Below are 15,866 nucleotides of genomic sequence, written 5' to 3' on the forward strand. Positions count from 1 at the left end.
GGTTTATAGATTCATAGATTATTATGGGCTGGAAGGACCCTTGCAGATCAGGTCCAGCCCCACCCGTGCTAGGCAGGAAGACAATTGGGGTCAAGTGACCCCAGAGAGGTGACTGTCCAGTCTCCTCTTGGAAAATCTCCAGAGCAGGTGACTGCACTACCTCTGGAGGGAGTTTATTCCAGCCTGGACACCCTGACTGTGAAGGAGTTATTTCTGGTAGTAAGCCTAAAGCAAGTAAACCAGGCTCCAGTTTTGGGCGGCAAGTGCCGATGCCATGTGTGCTGCCCTGCATTTTTTAGATGTGGGATTTTCTGACACTGGAATCTCCCATTGTCAAACCTCCCCCTCCCTGTCCTGCGAATTAGCAGTATGGGGAGTGCCTGCATGTGTGCAGTGCATGTGGTGTGCAGAGCTGCATACCAGTCTGCAGTGCCACATACCACACATGCGTACTCATCTGGACACGCCCTATGTGTCTGTCAGAACACAATCCTCACAGTGGCAGACCAAATGGGAGAGTACCTAATGATCTGGGTTGCTTTTGACAGAGAATCCCATACAATGTAGCTTAAATTTTTACCAGGAGGTGCCTCTAACACCCTTCCCATCCACACAGAAATCTCTCACCTGAATTCACTAGTGCTTTCGGCTTAGGCTACCCAGCCCAGCTATGTAATGAATAAGACTACAAGTTTCTTGACCAGAAGAACAGGAAAATTCTTTCATCATTCACTGGGAAAGAATCATAGCATAGCTCAGCTTACTGCAACACAAAACGCCATGCAATATACTCCCAAAGGTTCTCGCAGCACATGAATGAATGCAGCATGAACTAGGACACAGTCATTAAGGTATGGCTTTGCATGGTGACTACTCACATCTGGACTAGGCATATCAGGGAGCTGAGGACTCTGGCTAATGCCATGAAGCTATACCCTTAGACTTTGAAGGTCTTTCTCCTTGGATGCACTGCATGAAAACTCTCAAACATTCCAAACCTCCTGCCACTCAGAGCTGCCTGATGTTCATCACTACTATCTAAGCTGCTTCTCAGTACATAGCCTAGCAGCTAGCTGCTGCTCTGAGCTTCTTGCCATCTCACCTCAGGGCATACTTATTAGAGAACTACAAAAGACACTGAGGATTTCTAAGGGGTGGCTGCTATTCTGAGCCATCTGCTTTCTATGGCCCTGCTGGCAGGGAGGCTGCAAGACAATCTCTTGTCTCTAATGTAATGGTTTTTGTAAGAGATGAGTAACCTGGAAGAATGCCTGCAGAGCTGGGAATCAGTGGGCTGATGATTCTGATCCTGGCTTTGCCAAATGACTGTGTGACCTTAGGAAAGGCACTTCACCGTCCTGTTTGAGTTTCCCTATTCATCACAGAGAGATGATGGTGATAATGCTGACCTGCTCACCTGCTGCAAAGTGTAATTAGTTAATGTTTCTACTATTTGATGCTAGCTATAATTCCTGGCAGGGGTAGTTGTCTTTTTACTTTTTGTCTATCTCAACCTATTGTTCCAAACAAGCATACAAATACCTGAGTAAATTGTTATAAAAGCTCACCATTACAACTGGACAAATGTGCTGGGCTCAGACACACTTTCTTGAAAAGTGCCTTGAGTGTAGAGCCCTGTCCCTTTCATCTCTCCTTTAGTAAAGACTATCCTCTTATCAGAAAATTCAAATCTAGCTATGCTCAGATCTCTAGGCAAAACAACTTCTCTCTAACTTCCTCTGTAAGCTTCTTTTGCAAGTTTTTATCATGTAGGCTTTTTCTAAACGTAGAGGGTAAGCTTACCCAGCTACCTTGCTGCTAAGAGATTTGCATTGAGCTGCTATTTTAGCTGCATGGTGCACACACTCTATGACAGCTCTCATCTTTTGATGTTTTTCCCAGAGGACCCCATCACTTTGTACTGTACATTAAACTCCATTAAAAGCCAAGGCACCATTTTCTAACGGAGTTGCTTTCGTTATAGTAAAGGGCAAGAGTGGCATTTACATTTTTCTTGTAATGCTTTCCTTTCCTTTTTCTTTTCAATTTGACCTTCATTTAGAAAGGGAGGGAGGGGCTCCTTTAATCGGGATATTTAGAGCTGAGAGCTATATCTGAAAGGACTATATTTCTCAGGGTAAAGGTCTTAGGGATCATGCTTAGTATTTGTGGCAGTGCCGTGTTGAAATTAACATATTACAACAGATTGTGTCAGGCTAGATTGCAAACTTTTCAGAAGAAGGGTGAGCAGAAAGGTCATGTTCCTCAGCAACTCATATATCAGGCTGCAGGAGTGTATCGGAAGAAGTTAAATTCCTCTTCCAAGAAATAAAATCACAATTCCCTATTTCCAGGTCCCAGCTGTGCTTCTGAATTCCATTTACTTTGAGCAAGGTGTCTGGCTTCATTAGATAGTTGTATTATTTTCTTCCAGAGTGGATGCCTGTTTAAATTATAACGGGCCATTAGCAATGGTCCTTTTTATGATATCACAGCTAATAGAGAGCCCTCTCTTCTTCTTACACACACACATACACACACATGGTCTTTTATGTTCTGTCAGCCAGGAGGACCTGTGGAATGATCTTCTGTCCATGAAACTGATTTAACACCTTTCACCATTATGCAAATAAAATAGGAAAATAGCTACCCTATTTCACTCAATGGAATGAGGCATGTGGTTCAGTGCTGCATATGCCGATCCTCTGCCTGTAATAGGAAATGCCTATACATCCTTGTCTGTCATTTTTCACAAAAGAACTACAGCAGAGAATGGTGCGGCACCCATTCCCATTCAAAATCAGTATAATGGAATTACAGCTGAAGTGGAAGGATGAGTTTGCCTTAGCTTCATGTTTCAGTGTGCTGTCAAAGTGACAGGTTATTTTCCATTGGTGGTTTGCCAGTCATTTTATTTTATTAATCTTCTTGTCGAGGAGCAAAATGGGGTTTCCTTCTGTTAAACACTAGTGCAAATTGCATTGCTTCCTAGTGACAGGAGCTTTGTCTGCACTTATTGGAACTATAGTGGCTTCAAGTAAGCAAGAGATGAGAAAACTTAGTCAATATTCCCTTCTGCTCAGCTTTACTGGATTAATGACCAAAATTTGGAGGCTCTAAATGTTTTTTGGGATATATCTTTCTCTTTCTCTTGTGGAAGCTAAGGCAGCTAGCTTGTATGAAGAAAGAAACAGTGTCGCACAAATATTTACCATGCTTCTAGTCACCGTGAACAATGCTAGGTTATCACCAGAAAGCCAACCAGCTCTTTCCAGAAGATATATTCCTTTTCTTATGTATCCCACAGAACCACAACTGAATCTTAGATAAAATATTGCATTTTAATATTTTCCTTCTTTTTTTTCTCCCTTTTTTTTTTACAAAAGCATGCTGTCTTTCAATTAACATAGTAATGACCTATTGTCACCTGTTACCATGCTAATCCTGAGCTGGTGTGAAATTACTTTATAATAAACACTATGGAGTTCTGACTTTCAATTAATTTTTCACATGCTGTGCTAAATCAGATTAACTGTACCCCACCCTTTTGACCACAGACATAATTCCTTCCTTATAATGAAACAGAGGATTAATTTATACGAAGCATATCTATACACATTTGCAAATAAATGTAAAGATAGACTTTGTACCATATCGCTGTGTCAGGTTTAATACAGACTCTCTGAGATTATTAATTTTTGTGTTCACTGGGGTGGTAAGGGATATTGCTAGAGTTTTTTTCCTTTTTAAATTTTCACTAAATGCCTACAACTAAGAATGTGTAAAGAAATATACTTACCACATAGCTAAGAGATTGGTACCCTTCACGAAGAATTATTCTCTACAATATTATGATAAACTGAGGAAAACATAAACAGTGCAAAATTAAAACCAATGATCATTAATTTACTAAACTGACTGTCATCCTCTTTGGATATAACCATTCACAACTCGACCAAGTATTATAGATGCACCTGTTTTGGTATTTTAATGACCATTACCTGGGTGAAGATGGTTGAGAATTTGAGTAAAGTGTCTCAAATCTTAACAAATACAGACTAACTACATGAGTATAACTGTTTTTACTAAAATATCTCTACCATCATCTCTGCAAAAACCTTTTATAAACCACTCTGCTCTTTGTTAACTGCAAAGATGTAGTGGAAGATTAACATGTAATGTGTCATTTATGTGATCAAAGATAACATCACAAAACCCAGAGATGATCCTTGCTTTTTTTTTCACTGTAGATTAGTTCCTAAACCTGAAAACACGAGTTTTCTCTTTGACACAGTGATACAGCTGAAAATATAGCACTTTGCAGTATTTGAGAATGCACCTGAAATCTCAGGCCCCACTCTTGTAAACCTGTACATAGAAAATCATCTAATCATAGGGAAGTAGGACTGGAAGGGACCTCCATTTATCACCTAGTGCAACCCACTGCATGAGACAGGATCATCCCTGTCCAAACCATCCTATACGAATCCATAATAGAAACATTTCATAAAACCCTAACATAACACAAGACAGGTAAAGCAGGGAGACCACAACAGCCAACATCCTTTTTCTATAAAAAGCTGTTAATATAGGCTTAGGAGATTCCAGGTAGAGGACCATGCCCCCTACTACACAGGAAGGCAAGAAACAGCACAGTGGGTGTGGCTACACGTGCCATTAATGTGCAGCAATAAACTTCTGACTTAATTGTTCCATAGTGGGAGTGTCTACACATGCATTTAATCTGGGAGCAGTTTACTTGCAAGTAAACTACTCATAAGTAAATACTCCCAGATAGGCATCTACATGTTCAGGGTCTAAGGAGCAGATTTCCTGCCCCCACTGGCCCTGTCCTGGCCCCCTGCAGTGGCCAGGGGGAGATCTAGCCCCTCCCCTTCACCCGGGGTGGTAGCCCAGGGACTGGCAGGGAACCTGGGCAAGGAGACAGCTCCTGGTGTGGGCTGGGACATTACTCCCTGCCTCTAAGGAGCTGTCTGCTGCCAGGGTGGTGACAATGTCCCCCTGTCCTGACAGCAGGGAGCTCCTGGCCCCAGATCCCTGACTGGGAGAAATGGGCTTGGAAAGAGCTGCAGGGGAGGGGCAGATCCCAGCCCCCTGCCTCAATCCAGCAGTGGGACAACTATCAGTAAGCCCCTGGCTGGGGATCTCCCAACACTGGCCCCAAAACTCAGAGCTGGTGCTTGGAGATAAGGATCGCTCAGCCCAGATCCCACCCCTACAGGGCTCAGGCTGAGAGAGAAGGAGCCCCAGTGCTGGCCCCATGATCACGGGGCTGGGCAAGGAACAAACACCCCAGTTCTGGGGAGCAACCAGGTTCCGCAACCACACAGCTTGGGCAGGGATCTCCCAGTGCTGGCCCTGTGATTGCAGAGCAGGGCCTGGGAGCTCCCTGCTGCCAAGGCAGGGGTCATTGTCTCTGTGCCCTGGCAGCAGGCAACTCCCAGGGGCAGGAATCAATCTTCTTCCCCCCTGCTGCCCTGGAGCACATTTTCTTCTGGTCAGGGGTCTACACATGAGCAACTACAGTTACTAATCTTGAGTAAATTTGCTACTTGCATTTACAGGTAGCAAATTTACTTATGATTAGGGCCAATTACTGTGCAATAAAGTGTCTCATATATGCAGTTTATTGCTCCCATAAAGCTCCAGGGTGTGAGGTTTGCAGGTGCACCCAAACAGTAGCATACTGAGCTGGATTGAAACAGCCCTGGCTGCCAGAGGGCCTGGGGGGGGGGTCAGTCTGCCAGCTTGGGGCTGCTCTAACTGGGCTCCGTGTGCTAGGGAGGGCTGGCTGGGACATGAACTTGCTTCAGTGTGGGGCTAGCCAGCAGGTAGCCCTGGCACTGAGGCACCCTTGTCCCCCAGCCATCCAGCTCAGCTTCTACACATGTGCTGCTACACACAAAAAAACTCTGCAGCAGAAGTCCTATCCCATTGCAGAATATATTAGTTTGGTGCGCCTTAATAGGGGTGCATATGTAGACACTGAGATGTTTACTGCACAGTGAATTAGTCAGCAGTGCAGTAAATGTGTAGAAAAGGTCAGTTTGTACCAATCTCCTTTAACTTAACTCACATGAGTTGTCCTAGCACTGCATTCTGCCATGAAGAAATATCCAATTAATGTGAGACTGCTTGGGCCCATCACGATGCATAGTTTGGTGTACAGAGCCCAGGCTTTGGGAGACACAAGCGGCGGCTTGAGCCTGCAACCCTGGCAGAGCCTTGGGGCCCACAGTGAGGTGGTTCTGGCCTCATCTCCCAGCAAACAGCCAGGTCCCACGGTGTGCAGGGCAGCGCACAGGCCCAAGCCTTGGGAGCCAGGAAGCAGTGGAGGCTGCCTGGGTTAGCCACCTGGCATGAGAACAGCTGGTCAGAGCCTGAAGGGCCCAGCCTGTGCTAAGAGAGCCCTCAGTGCTGAGCCAGGGCATGGGGAAATGATAGTGCTGCAGCGTGAGGCTCAGCACCCAGAAGTCAGCAGCAGCTGAGCCCTTGGTGCCCACAGCAGGGCACAGGGTGGAAAGGATCCCAGTGGCACAGAAGAGGCCTGGAGAGGCGCTCCAGCAGAAGAGATCCCATTGACCTGTGCCCTGACCACTGCCACCTGAGGGGACATGAGTCATTGAGCCCTTGGGTCCCACAAGGGAAAGACATTTGGGGCAGACAAACCCAGAGAAGGGGCTGGGTGAGCAGCGCCCCCCTGCCTAGTCAAGGCCCTAAGGGGAGGGGCCCCTGGTGCTTCCTGGACACCCACCCAAGGGACTCCATTGGAAGGAGGACTATCTCTTGCCATAGGTCAGGGACTATATTAAGGAAATAGATGTTTTTAAGATTGTTCATGTTCGCACCTTATATTTTGCAATTGAACTGTTGTATTGTGATGTTGTAGATAGTGTTATTTCGGGTTTGACCTTGGTTATTGGTTAATGTTCACTGTAAATATATGTATATGATATTTAGTTTTATGTTTATGTATATTATATCTCAATAAATTGTACATAGCTAAGAACTTTGGGCTTGGGCTAACTCTATAGAGGAAAGATCTGCTTGAAATTCTGGCATCCCTCTCACAGCACCCCCTCCTGCCTACCCATCCCATCCTATTGAGAATAGGGCACACCCTTGGGTGTACCCAGGTTACACTTATAAATGCCCTGGTGCATTGGCAGTGGTGCATTGATGTACTCTTCTGCCCACCATGGATCTCCAAGAGACACTGGAGCTCCCACAGAGAAGAATGCTCATCCTCGCTGTCTAGACTCTTTTGGTAAGAACTCCTTGCATATTCCCTACATTCCAAAGACTGAATTCCATACAGTTCACCTGGATAAGACACCTAACCCCTTTTAGAAACCATATACAGCAAAATCTAGACAAGAAAGTAAGCTTCCCAAACCAAATTTAAGCTTCCCATCCTGGCAGATACACCTCAGTCCAAAAAATTGAAATCAGTTCCTCAACATACTGTATGGGTTTTAAAAAATGTTCTGTCGCCAAAAAATACATTAGAGATGTATGAGGGAAGGAACAGGGGAATTACAAGATGTCCTGGCTGCCCATTCAGGACCTATTGGCAATTTCCCTTTTTTCCTACAGGAAGAAACCTTCTAGATTCACTGGCAGAAACTCAGCGTGAAATTCTGTTTCATTTTGTGCACCTAAATGGCAGTTTTCCAGCATGCATGATGCACATCACATTTTTGGCACTGGTGCACAGGTTACTATTCTATTACCCCTGCAGCATGAACACATAAAGCATGGTTGCATTGACTCAGTATGTACAGCTGGCTAGGTGCTGGCTGGTCACATATATGGCTGCATGTGTGAATAAGTATCTGTCCAAAAAAAACAAAACAAGGAGGGAGCAAAGAAGAAGGAGGAAGAGGAGTACTGCTTTGAAAGTGGAGCCATTTCCCCTTACTTTAATGGTCATTGGATAAAATAGATGAAGAATAGTGCAGACGTCTGCCTCATTGAAAGCAAGGGTCCAGGCTAGGACCCACTGCCTTTTCTCAAGTTTGCATTGTTCTTCCTGGTTCCTCATATTTCCCTCTTTTGGCTGCCCAGGGTAGCCATTTTGAAAAGATGCACTGGAGCTAACATAAGGAAAAGCCTAACCAGCATCAAAGTGGTTAGAGTACTGTAATAAGGAGTTAGAAAGATACAAGTTCAAAACCCAACTATGGAAGAAGTATTTTGAGCCCATGTCAGTGAGGCCCTAAAGGACCATGACCCAAAGGGGCGGGGAGTTCAGGCTGAGTGATTGCTTCTCAAGAGAGCAATCTTGGGTGCACAAGCAAAGTCTATTCTGTCGTGGAGGAAAGGCAACAAAAGGGCACAGCAGTCCCCTTGGCTGTGCAGGGAACTAGCAGACCTCCTGTGTCTAAAAAGAAAGACCTACAAAGAATGGAAGACTGGATCCACCTCCAAGGAGGAATATTCTGCACGGTCTGGACCTGCAGGCTGCAACTGAACTCCAACTAGCTACAAGTATCAAGGACAATAAAAAGTCCTTTTTTAGATATGTGGGGAGCCACAGGAAAAGCAAGGGTAACATTGGACCCTTGCTAAACCAGATGGGACAACTGACAACCGATGCCCAGGAAAAAGCAAACTTGCTAAATGGGTACTTTGCATTGGTTTTTCCAGTCCCATGGGACACCCCTGCCCATTACAGGACAGGGAGGCCCAGGTGAGGAAGATGCCTTGCCCTCCATCAATGCTCCTTGAGAAGCTGGACACCTTCAAGTCAGCCGGCCCTGACACCCCAGGGTACTCAAGGAGCTGGCAAGCATCATAGCTCAACCCCTGGTATGAATCTTCAAGAACTCCTGGCACTCTGGTGAAGTGCCTGAAGATTGGAAGAAGGCCAATGTGGTGCCTATCTTCAAGAAAGGGAGGAAAGTGGATCTGGCAAACTACAGGCCCATCAGCCTGACCTCTATACCGGGGAAAGTCTTAGAAAAGTTTATCAAAGAGACCATTCTTAACAGACTGGCTGATGGCAGCACCCTGAGGGATAGCCAGCATGGGTTTGTTGCAGGTAGGTCTTCCTTGATCATTCTTATTTCCTTTTACAACTGTGACAGCTGAAAATTACATCTGTGTGATAAAGGTGCTTGCCGACGGCTCTATGAAGATTCGACTAAGTGTTTTTCTGTCATTTGTTCAGATATTAAGCTATATGTTGCTGCTAATTACAGTTTAAGATGTAGTAAGGCTTTGTATGAAGTAAGGTCTAGTAAATTTAGCAAAGCCTTGAAGTAGTAAGGCCCTGTGGTGTAGTTAAAATTAACCTTATCAAAAGAATGCAAGGCTTGTACTGCTATTGGTCAGTCTAAGGACAGTTGAAGTAAAAATAATCTGAATGGCTGTAACTTATCAGTATAGCTCAGAAATTATAAATTGGGTGGCACATCTGGAAATCATTTAGAAGGAAGATGTAGCTCTGTGAAAGACGTACTGGTATAAGATTAGTTGCTGGCCTGGATCAGTGGGCCCGTGGACCTTGAGGAGCCCAAGCACTGAATACCAGGGTCCTTCCCAGTACCCTTCAGACAGTGCTGACTGGGGACACCTGACTTTGCTGAGCTTTGCAGAAGAGAAACTTGTTGTACATCAAGCATCAGAGGGGACTGCCAATATGTTGCCGATGCGAATTATTATGGTCTGTTGTTTTGTTATCTGTGTGTAGTCGTATTTTTGTTAAGTCAATAAACCTTTCTTACTTTTCTACCCTTGAACACGCTTTCAATCCGAACCCTCCACAGGTGGCTGGGACAATGACTAGGTGACCTATCACCTGGACAAGGGAGAAGAGATTGATGTGGTATATCTTGACTTTAAAAAAGCCTTCGATCTGGTATCCCGTGATCACCTCTTAGCAAAACTGGCCAACTGCAGCTTCACCACAATCCACTGGCTGGGGAATTGGCTCTCTGGTAGGACCCAGAGGGTGGTGATTGACAGAAGTCAATCATCATGGTGCGCTGTGACCAGTGGGGTCCCTCAAGGCTCGGTCCTTGGCCCAAGGCTATTCAACATCTTCAATAATGACGTGGACATTGGTAACAGAAGTGGACTGGCCAACATCACCAACAACACCAAACTTTGGGGTAAAGCGTCCACACCTGAGGACAAGAGGGTAATCCAGGCTGACCTTGACAGGCTCAGGAAATGGGTGGATGAGAACATGATGGTGTTTAACATGAAAAATTCAAGGTCCTCCACCTTGGGAAGAAAAATCCACAGCATGCTTATAGGCTTAGCAGTGCTACGCTGGCTAGCGCTATGGTCAAAAGGGACTTAGGAGTCATGATTGGCCACAAGATGAACATGAGCCACCAATGTGATGCTTCAGCTAGTAAAGCAAGCAAAACTCTGGCTTGCATCCATAGATGCTTCTGAAGCAAATCCCAGGACATCATTCTCCCCTTGTACTCGGCCTTGGTGAGGCCGCAGCTGGAGTACTGCGTCCAGTTTTGGACTCCGCAATTCAAAAAGGATGTGAAGAAGCATGACAGAGTCCAGAGGAGAGCCACGTGCATGATCAGAGGTCAGGAAAACAAACCATATGATGAGAGGTTTAGAGCTATGGGAATCTTCAGCCTGGAAAAGTGCAGGCTCAGGAGTGATCTGGTGGCTGCCTATAAGTTTATAGGGGGTGCTCACCAGGATCTGGGGGAACGTCTGTTCACCAGATCACCCCAAGGAATGACAAAGTCAAATGGTCACAAACTGCTCCATGACAGTTTCAGGCTGGACATAAGGAAGAACTTTTTTACTGTCCTAGCCCCCAAGGTCTGGAACAGACTGCCGCCAGAGGTGGTTCAAGCACCTACTTTGAACGCCTTCAAGAGAAATTTGGATGTTTATCTTGCTGGGATCCTATGACCCCTGCTGACTTCTTGCCCCTGGGGTAGGGGGCTGGACTCAATGATCTTTGGAGGTCCCTTCCAGCCTTAATGTCTATGAAATCTATGCAATCTATGTCATCTGCTACCGAGATAAGTGCTGTAGCCTTCTCCCCCTGTTAGCTGTGGGTTTCTAAGCTGCTACATCTTTGACTTGCATATCCAGAATGGACATGTATATGTACCCATTTCCTGTCACATATGTGCCTAGGCATTGAGCAGTCCACACATGCATGTGTGCTGTCCTGAAGTGTATGGAGTACGCACCAAACAATTCCAAGTATTTGGCTACCAGATTGACATTTAAGTGTTGAAAAGGAAATAGAATCCCTCTCTGCCAGGTGACCATCCAGTCTTCTCTTGAAGACCTCTAGGGTAGATGATTGCACGACCTCTGGTAGGAGCTTATTTCATAGTCTGGACACCCTAGTTGTGAAGAAGGTTTTCCTAATGTTCAGCCTGAAACTATCTTCCAGGAGTTTGTTGCCATTGTTTCTAGTTTTCCCCCAGGGCACTCTGGTGAACAGTTTTTCACTGAGCCCCTGATTTACTCCTCTGATATAGTAGTAAGCCACAAACAGGTCCCCTCTCAGCCTTCTTTTCTTTAGGCTGAAGAGTCCAAGATCGCTCAGTCTCTCCTCATATGGCTTGCCATGCAAGTCCCTGATCATACAGGTGGCCCTTCTCTGGACCCTCTTGAGCTTTAGCATATCCTTATTGAAGTGCGGCACCCGGAACTGGATGCAATACTCCAGCTACGACCACACCAATGTTGAATAAAGTGGGGCAATCACTTCTCTGGATTTACAGGAGATGCATCAATTGATTCATGCCAGAGTTTTATTGGCCCTAGTGGCTACTGCATCACATTGCTGGCTCATATTCATTCTGTGGTTTATTGTTACCCCCAAATCTCTTTCATTTGTAGTGCTGGTCAAGTTAGTGATGCACAGCCCGTAGGTGTGCCGGGGGGTCTTCCTTCCCAGATGCAGCACTTTGCATTTCTCTATGTTGAACCTCATCTGGTTCTGTTCTGCCCAACATGCCAGCCTGTCTAGGTCTGCTGCCTATCTACAGCCTATCTGCGGGTCCAAACTACCCCATATCTTGGTGCCCTCTGTGAACTTGGCTTTTCACCCCCTCATCCATGTTACTGATGAAGATATTGAACTGCAATGGAAAATTTCTGATCAGCTTTACCAAGGTGTAAGAAGCAATTATGTGCATACACTGTACCTGAAACTACCCATTTCATTTTAACCATGATAAAAAAGAATAGGGTTGCACAAAACAACCCAGTCCTTTCATTTATGTTATCCATCAGGGTAAAGCTTTGAGTAAATCATACTGTTGTTGACAGCCCCAAATTCCTTCAAATGTTCTGTGTTGCTTTTTTTAAAAATGAGATTTCAATGAACTTTCTGCTACTTTTGTTACAGTATTTTTGAAGTCAACATTCACAAGTAATGTGATAGAAAACAATATCCCAACCTATAAGGATTAAGAAATAGAGAAATTATCAGTAGGATAAGAGAGGCGGGCATTCTTGTCACCATAGTGCAGGCTTATATCAATAAAGTAGATGTACTGGTATTAGCATCCAGAGTAATATGTTCCAGTAACAACAAAGTGAGCTAAACCTAGTTAGATTAGGTCAAACAGGTACAGTCTTCAGAAGGGGATTAGGGAGGAAGAGACAAGAAATTATTTTTCGTTAGGACTTTCTATTGCCTATCTATGATGAAAGGCCTTATCTCTATGTTTTATTATGAGGCTTCTTAACCACATGTACGATCTGGCTTGGATTCATTCCAGCCTAGGCTTTGTCAATTTATTTTCAGAAAAATTGAAGGAAGAGCTTTATGTACATCCTAAGCATGGAGTGAATAAGCAAAAGTAGTTACAGGTCTCTTCTTTATATTATTTTAAAATCTTTAATGACATTTTCAGACCAAACTTTACCATGCATCCAAACAAGATCAACACAATGTATGTAAAATTATAGGAAAATTGATTGCTGATTTGTCAGACTCAACTCTTTCTTTCTTTGTCTGAAAACAATAATTCCCTATGCTTCAATGGAACTGGAAAAGGGAAAGATCACATGAAATACTCCTCTCCCTGTTGCCTCTGAAGGAGAAATGCATTCATCTACCCAGTTAAAATAATCCTGTCAGTCATGTCAGAGCTACTATGTATCAGTGAAGTTCACCCTTCTTTTCCCTTTAGATGTTAAGGAAGATACAGGCTCCAGTTTAATAGAGTTATGAAGCATGTAGTGCAGGTCAAGGTCTCCAAAAATAAATTAGGATCTTCCAGTAAGTCCCTAGCCATGTAAGACAGGTCACCAGCTTTCTTTCCTCCTTTTACAGTACTGCCTCCTATTGTTGCAGTATCACAAGAAAGTCATACAGATGCTACCTTGCTGCTAAATGTAGACATTTTGGGATAGTGGAGGAAACAGACTAGAGTCCAGGTTGAAGGGGAGAAGGCTGCCCCTGTCCACATGTGGTAAGTAGGAAAGACCTTACTGTTACAGACTCCTGCCTCTTTTTTTGATCCCTTGCACATTGAAAAAGAGGAAGGAGATGCAGGGAAGTGCATGGAAAGACGAGGGAAAGTGATACTAACTCTTTCTCTCTTGTATATATGTGTTACATAACGGAGAAAAAGGAAGCTCTCAATTCAAGTCCCGAAGAAGACACAGATCCAGCATGTACAGGTATAGTTCGTGAGTTTGGCTCCCTGGGCAGGGAGCATTGAGGAGGGGGAAGAGAGTTGTGCTGAAGGCTGGAGAAGAGAGATGCAGGGGCCAGGCAGTCTCATCTGCTGTGGCATAAACTCACCCAGGGGCTGTTAACTTCAGCCATGCAGACTGGAGGTGGAGTCCCCTTGTCAGCTTCACTCTCCCTCTCCTGTGGGAGACATGGCTGTTTCAACAGCTTCTGCATTAACCTCTCACAGATGTGACCAACCTGTATGTAGATCTTGGCTGTGCCTTAAGTTGGTGGTGTCTATGAAAGGATTAATATGGTAGCTGTTAGCTGCATAGCAGGAGGAATGAGGTCTGTAGAGCCAGAGTTAAAAGCTCCTGGGTGAGTCTAGGCAGAGCACAACCCCCTGCCACCACTAGAGTGGCCTACCTCTCGCCTCCATTCTGGGGCCGCCCTTCTCAGAGTCAATGCCCGTGTTCATGCCCTGGTCCCTCAGTCTGAGTTCTGCTACTGAAAGAGAAAATACAGCATTTTTATGGATAGTGGGATTATACCATGGGTGATGGTTAAAGACAACCATATCAATCCCAAATGCCATGCAACACTGCTAAGCAGCCAGGTAATTTGGAGCACTGCTTCACTACAGTTCACCAGAAATGTAAAGAGAAGTATCCTAAAAAAAGAACCCTGAAGGAATGAGGAGGTTAAGGCATCCTTGAAAGCTCATCAGACTGTTTCAGCATTTCTTATGTACTTGTAAACCAAAAGAAGACTTTAAATAGTAGTGCTGTGCTAAAGAAAGTACTGACAGAAGCTGAGTGCCTACCCAGAGATTCCCCTAATAAGTAATAAATTATGTCATTAGTGACTTGAGACTCTGTACATGCAGTGACTAGAAGAGTGGAATTATTGCCAGATGATGTGGGTCAACAAGCAGAGAATGATTTGTATAGATGTGTATTACTTTCTCTCCATTTTGGCAAATCAGCACATCTGACTGATGTGATTCAATCAGTAATTTTTATGTTCAGGGTGTTGGAACGCAGAGGCAGCTATTTTGATGACACTACTGATGAAGAAGAAAACAAAAGGGACAGGTATCTATAATGAGTTCAAGAAGTAAGTCATTAACAAGAAAGTAATGATGATAAAATTGGTTTCTGTAACAACAGATGGAAATACCAGCTATGATTGGATCCAAAGCTTCATTGCTCATAATCATCAGTGAGCACTTTGTGAAAAAGGGAATGACTTGAAACATGTTATGGGAGCAGAGGTAAAAAAAACTGTTAACTCCATTTGAATCAGAAGCCTCTATCATCATTTGTTTCAAAGGCTGCTTGATTAACATGGCTTAGCTTTTAACAGTCTGATTCTGTACACTGGGATGAATGAGATGGAGGGTAAAGTTATCATTTACTAAGGTTTTTTTCCCACCTTTTATCAGAAAGCAGAACATTCTTCAAACCTAGAAATGAAAACCATACTACCTTAGTTCCTGTCTCAGGTGCCACAGTGATCTCTGACTGACTTTGCTAACATAAATTAACATGAAAGTTGGCAAGAAACTGAAAAAAAATACAGACATGCATGATAAATACAATGAAAAATACATGATAAAAACATTCAAAGTGAAGTTGGATATGTGGGTAGCTAAAATGAAAAGAAAGCATGACAGTATGGAAAAGTCTTGGTGAAAAGAATTAAATCAAACAGCAGTTCCATACACATGAGAAGGACAGCTGTTTAAAAAAATAACTACTTTAAGAAACTGATGCACTTCAGCTTTTCTTCAGACATTTTTGAATAAATGATATTTATGACCTGGCTGCCAATGTGAATGAACTATTACATCTCAATATCAGTACATTAGAGATGGAGATGTTACCAAACATCCACTTGAAAGCCACAATTCTGTATTTCAGACTTTAAACAACTCAAGTGCTCTAAATAAGTGAGTGAAAACTGGCTTCTGCTCTGTGATAAAGATGTTCTCAGTAAAAATGATCAAGCCCAAGTATCAGGACTGTCTGAGTTACAAACATCTGGACAACTAACTGTATCAGGGCAGGTTTTTTTCCAACTACGAAGATAGTTTTGTGTATATAGCAATATGTATTATTACACTGCCATATTGTACACACAAAAACAACTTTTAAAGAATATTATTAAGTTTTCAGAGTCAAGTACTCAAAATTTAGCATGTGCCAGACATAAA

The sequence above is a fragment of the Crocodylus siamensis genome, chromosome 4, assembly GCF_052110815.1.
Source record: "Crocodylus siamensis isolate JL-2025a chromosome 4, ASM5211081v1, whole genome shotgun sequence".
Taxonomy (NCBI): Eukaryota; Metazoa; Chordata; order Crocodylia; family Crocodylidae; genus Crocodylus; species Crocodylus siamensis.